The sequence below is a fragment of the Octopus bimaculoides genome, chromosome 12, assembly GCF_001194135.2.
Source record: "Octopus bimaculoides isolate UCB-OBI-ISO-001 chromosome 12, ASM119413v2, whole genome shotgun sequence".
NCBI lineage: Eukaryota > Metazoa > Mollusca > Cephalopoda > Octopoda > Octopodidae > Octopus > Octopus bimaculoides.
In genome coordinates this window covers 63076072-63082597 of record NC_068992.1, presented here as the reverse complement: position 1 = coordinate 63082597, position 6526 = coordinate 63076072, and the positions used below count along the sequence as shown (strand labels likewise).

Here is a 6526-nt window from a genome sequence, read left to right as displayed (position 1 = left end):
TTCAGTGTTAATTCTTGCATGCTCTGTTTCATTGTCCGCCCGTTGTTGTTACTATTGAAAGTAGTGGTGGTGGTGGTGGTGGCGGTGCTGGTGGTGGGTTTCGGGTGGATTATGCCGAATAGTTTCACGCAGTACTTGTGTTCGCACACGTGCGTGTGTATTTTTGCGCTTGTGTACGGTATGTGTGCAAGTGTGTGTGTGTTTGTTTATACGTGTTTCTCTCTGTGTGTGTGTGTGTGTGTGTGTGTGTGTGTGTGTGTGTGTGCTTGTGTGTGTAATTCTGTGTGTGTTAATTACACAGACGAATGTACAGCTATAAAAGAACATAAAACACACACATTTATGTGTATTCGTCTACGTGTATGTATGTATGTATGTATGTATGTATATATGCATGTATGTATAACACACACACACGCACAAAATCTTTTACCATTTTGTTTCAGTCATTTGACTGCGGCCATGCTGGAACACCGCCTTTAGTCGAACAAATCGACCCCAGGACACACATGTGTGTGTGTGTGTGTATACACACACATACATGCATATATACGTATTTATGTATGTGTCTATGTGTACCAGTTGTATTTTGGCAGGTAACTTGATCTGAGGGGGTGTGACGAAATTGAAGCAGTCACATCATGACAGAGTCACGAAATTCATTAAAACACTCACAATGCTTTGCAACATGAACGGTGCTACATTTACTGAGATGTTGGGTATGCTTTGTCCCAGTTGTACACCCTCATGTGTGTTTACGGAGTTTACAAGCACACCCATACTCACACACACTCACACATACACATGCAAACGAGCACACACACAAACACATGTACGCACACACATACACGCGCGCGTGCACGCATACACACATATACGCATACATAAATGTATATCAATATATATCTGTCCTAAGGCGGCGAGCTGGCAGAATCGTTAGCACGCCGGGCGAAATGCTAAGCGGTATTTCGTCTGTCTCTACGTTCTGAGTTCCAATTCCGCCGACGTCGACTTTGCCTTTCATCCTTTCGGATGTCGATAAATTAAGTACCAGTTGCGTACTCGGGTCGATCTAATCGACTGGCCCCTTCCCCCAAAATAGCGAGCCTTGTGCCTAGAGTAGACAAGAATATATATCTACGCTGGGTCTGACCTTACGCTGCATCCGAGGGTGAAGCTCGACTTCTGGGTTTCTGGAGTTGTAGGGGAGTGTGGAGTCACCCCTTAGTTACCATTACTACCAGATTCGTGTTGACACGGAACGGCAGTGCCTGTCAGAGTCCTGTCGATGAATTAAATATATTTCCCATGGGTAGAGAAAGCTCCCGTTTGTTATTATTTGACATAGCCCTCGGGAAATCAGCCCTTCTAGGATGAAGATAATCTGACACAGAAATTCCAGTCAAAATATTATGAGATATTATGCAATGCTTGTCACTGGAACCTGCGTATTATGGGAACTGAAAGATGGGTAAGAGTGTGGTACAAGGTCTTGTTACTTAAATCCAATGGCGTGCAGATACCTCATTGTCATGAGGTGAGGCAGCTATCAGCTGACAAAATGAGGCAATCATGTATGTATGTATGTATGTGTGTATATATGTATGCATATATATATAAATATATATATAGATATATATATATATATATATATATGTATGTATGTATGTATATATATACATATACCTACGCATATATATATATATATTTACTTTTATATATATATATATATACGTGTATATATATGTGTATATTTGTATATATTTGTGTATGTATAAGTACACACATATATATATATGTATATATATGTGTACATATGCATACATACATAATACGTACATACATACATACATACATACAGGCATACATACATACGTACGTACGTACGTACGTACATACATACATACATACATACATACATACATACATACGTACATACGTACATACATACGTTCATGCCTACATGTTAGTCTATTACATCCGTATGTTGTTTGCCTCACTATTCTCTACTCAACGCCATGGAAGTGGGTGGCGGGGTGGGCTAAAAATATATTTGACGACTCAACTCGCCATATTTCACTGCTGTTGGCATTTATCGTGCCATCTTTTCTTCTGGAGCTGAACGAAACATCGGCAAACATGTACCATTAGCACCAAGTACTCTGGTGCCGACAGATGTGCAGCTATTAGACGAAATCAAGCAAGAGAATTCTCAGAGTTTATTCAACAGAAGATATCTCTTTAAAGCGAGAATGAAATATTAACTGTTGAGATGAATGCGCGTGTCTCTAATGCATGTATGTGTGTGCGTTAGTGTATATGTTCTGTTTATGTATGTATGTATGTATGTCTGTATGTATGTATTATTATTATTATGAATAATAATAATAATAATAATAATAATAATAATAATAATAATAATAATAATAATAATAATATTTCTACTCTAGCCAAAAGGCCTTGAAAATTTTGGGGGAAGTAGGCTAGTCGATTACATCGACCCCAGTGAGTAACTGGTACCTATTTAATCGACCCTGAAAGGATGAAAAGCAAAGTTGACCTCGGCGGAATTTGAACTCAGAACGTAGAGCCAGAAGAAATACCGTCAAGCATTTCGCTCGGCGTGCTAACGTTTCTGCCAGCTCATCGCCTTGTATGTATGTATGTATGTATGTATGTATCAAGCGTGTATGTATGTATGTATGTATGTATGTTGTATATGTATGTATGTTGTGCGCGTGTTGCTTGGGTATTGTCTGTATGTATGTACGCATGCGTGTATGAATAGATGAGTATATGTAACTTTGTATGCATGTATGTATAGAAGAAGGAATTCGTTGTGCATGTACTCATATATATGCACAGACACATTTATACACACACACACACACACACACACACACACATACACACACACACACACACACAAATAATAACAACAACAATGATGATGATGATGATGATGATGATGATGATGATAATAATAATAATAATAATAATAATAATGATAATAATAATAATAATGTTTTAAATTTTTCCACAAGGGCAGCCATTTTGGGGGGAGGGATGAGTCGGTTACATCGCCCCAGTGTTTCACTGGTACTTAATTTATCGACCCCGAAAGCATGAAAAGCAAAGTCGACCTCGGAGGAATTTGAACTCAGGACGTGAAGACTGACTAAACACCGCTAAGTATTTTACCCGGATTTCTAACGATTCTGCCAGTTTGCCGCCGGAATTTGAACTCAGAATGTAAGGATGGACAAATTGCTAAGCGGCGTTTAGTCTGTCTTCAGGTTCAGAGTTCAAATTCTGCCAATGTCGACTTTGCTTTTCGTCGTTCATGGTCAATAAAATAAGTACCAGTTGAACCCAGGGGTGGATGTAACTAATCTCTTTCCTGAAACTGTTGGCTTTGTGCCAAAATTTAAAATCAATGAGGCGGCGATCTGGCGGAATCGTCAGCATGCCGGGCGAAATGCGTAGCCGTATTTCGTCTGCCCTTACATTCTAAGTTCAAATTCCGCCGAGGTCGCCTTTGCCTTTAATCCTTTCGGGGTTGATAAATTAAGTACAAGTTGCGTACTGGGGGTCGATCTAATCGACTGGCCCCCTCCCCCAAAATTTCGAGCCTTGTGCCTAAAGTACAAAAGAATATAAGTAACAGTTGAGCACTGGGATAAATGTAAATGACTTACCCACTTCCTTGAAATTACTGGCATTGGGCCAAAATTTGAAAGCAGTGTTCGCACACACGAATGGTTTGAGCGGAGTGTAAAATCAAACGAATCTTGGAAATGGCGGAGAAGAGAAAAGAATTATGAAAGAGAGAACAAGCTTTGTAATAATTGAAGTACTTCAACGGGCCGAGCTCTTATACAAGAGTTATTTATCATTACCGAAGGGAATTGCGCAAATGTGTCTTTTGTGAAGAGAAAAGTAAAATTATAAAGAACCTTTGTTATTGGTTTCAACGAAAGGCTAAACTAGCGGCCCGCAGAGGGATTACATTTTCAAACTCTGCAGTAACACAATATTCTCAGAATAATCCATTGATGAAAATTGCGATGAGAGTGTGGATTCCAAGTACTTCTGAAGTGGAAACAGAATGGTATTGAGATTATAGTTGTGGAGAAGACATTAGATTAGATCTTAAACAAGAAGAAGGTTCGATTTCGCTGCTATTTTTAGCAATGACTGTAGCAATAGAAGTAGGCTGTGGAAAAGGCATGAAGGTTTAAACACAATGAAGGTTCGATTTGGCTGCTATTTTTAGCAATAAATATAGCTAAATGTGTTCTGTTCTTTTTATATATTTTAATTTTTGGATTCTGGCCATGCTGGTTCAGAACCACACACACCTACCCGTACACACAAACTCATACATACATATACATACACACTTACACGCGCGCGCGCGCGCACACACACACAAGCGCATGCATTATGAATTCGTTTTCCATAATTTTTCCCATATTTCTTAAAAGAGCAAGAATGAAATACTTTTAGCGGTGGTCATGAAAAAAGTAGCCACAGGAGATAGTGAGAAGACATTACAGAAGCAGAAAATATTAATTCTATCTTTTTTGCGGATAATTAACGTCATTTTTGGGAATGATCATGAAAGGGTTAAGACGGTGGGACTCCGTTATTTAAATCGGGGTGCAATAATGCCTTGTACTTTAATTTACGGAAGGGTTTGTCGGTATTAATTCGCCGCTCAATAAATAAGCGGTACTTTAAAGCGGCGAGCTGGCAGAATCGTCAGCACGCCGGGCAAAATGCTTAGCGGTATTTCGTCTGTCTTTACGATCTGAGTTCAAATTCCGTCGAGGTCGACTTTGCTTTTCATCCTTTCGGGGTTGACAAATTAAGAACCAATTGTGTACTGGGATCGATCTAATCGACCGGCCCTACCCTACCCCAAAATTTCGGGCCTTGTTCCTAAAGTAGAGAAGAATAATTAAGTGGTACTTTAAGGTGTTGAGCTGGTAGAATCGTTAGCAAGCAGGACGACATACATTTTGCAACGTTTCGTCCTTCCTTAGGTTCTGAGTTCAAACTCCACCGAAGTCGACTTTGCCTTTCATCCTTTCGATAAAATAAGCACCATTTGAGCACCGGGGTCATTGTAATTGATTTATCCCCTTCCCCGAGAATATTGGCCTTATGCCAGAATTTGAAACCATTATTATTATTATTATTATTTTTTTTTTTAAGGCTGTTTTTCAACAGATATTCTATAGAAACAAGAGCCAGCACTGATTTTAGCTACAGCATTTCGTATCGAGACGTCAGATGTAAATAAGCCCACGAGATCGGAGACAAAAGTGGGTAATGAGTGTCTATGCCTTATTTCGGGGGTTGTTGCCCCTTCATCATAAGCAATGTGCTCGGAGACAAGAATGGGTTAGATGGGTGCTGATGAAGGGGCAGCTGACCGAGAAAAAAAATCATTTAGTATATTTCATATTATATTGTGTTTGCATAACGAAGTACCACATACCTACAAACCTTTAATTATTATTATCATTGAGGCGTCGAGCTGATAGAATTGTTAGCACGCCGGAAAATTGCTTAGCGGCATTTTATCCATCTTTACGGTCTGAGTTCAAATTCTGCGGAGGGCGGCTTTGCCTTTCATCCTTTCGGGGTCGATAAAATGAGCACCATTTGAAACCTGGGGTCATTATAGTTGACTTACTCCACTTCACCGAAAATACTGGCTTTGTGCTAGAATTCGAAGCCAATAATTAACAGATACTTTATTGTCTTTCAGCTTCCACAATGACGGAAGTAGTATCGGAACTCAAGCAAGATTTGAACCCAGAACGGAAGAGAAAGCAACTAAGTACACCACCAAGTCACAATCTGTCAACGCCCTTATATTTCAGAAATGTTTTTAAAAAAATCAATATAACATAATAAATCGATATTTCGAAATGCTTTGAATCATTCCGTCTCCCCTCTCCTAACTCCCAAAAGCCGTGTATAGGTAAAAAGGTTTTGGAACTTGACCAGAGCCTAACAATGAATAATGCTTCGGGGAATGAATGAGTAGACAGCCTCAGCGAAATTAGAATTTGGCAGAAAGGAAGACGAATGTCTATAAGAAAATGTAAACTATAAACACGATTATGACACTACCCATGTTGGCATAGAATTTCAATATGTCTTTAATTAGAGGATGAGAGAAGTAATGAAAGTCGTTTCAAAAGATAAGAAAGTTCTTCACTTTACACAATATGTTGATCCTTTCTCGAGCCAAAAGGCAGGCTTCCACTGGCGATGGTTAAAATAAAATTGATTATCAGATATTAACAGAAAAATGGTGTCGATTGTAGAAGTGGCATCAGTTGATTAACAGTTGTAAATAAAGCAGAATAAAGTGTATAAAAGGACGGGGGTAACAAAAAAAAAAGAAAAACAACCCAAAACAATATAAAAACCCTGAAGTATGGCGCCAGTAAAACTATGGCAAAAGACCAAATAGGTAAATCAGAGAGAGAGAGATGGGGGAGAGAGA

General features: G+C 39.1%; 1 long non-coding RNA gene across 1 annotated transcript in view; it reads right to left on the bottom strand.

The window, feature by feature from the left end:
* Window positions 1-6526, bottom strand: part of LOC128249209 (uncharacterized) — a 71773-nt gene that overhangs the window by 36236 nt on the left and 29011 nt on the right. The window contains exon 2 of the long non-coding RNA XR_008265326.1: window positions 3699-3790. This is a non-coding gene — a long non-coding RNA (uncharacterized LOC128249209). The remainder of the gene's footprint in view (window positions 1-3698; window positions 3791-6526) is intronic.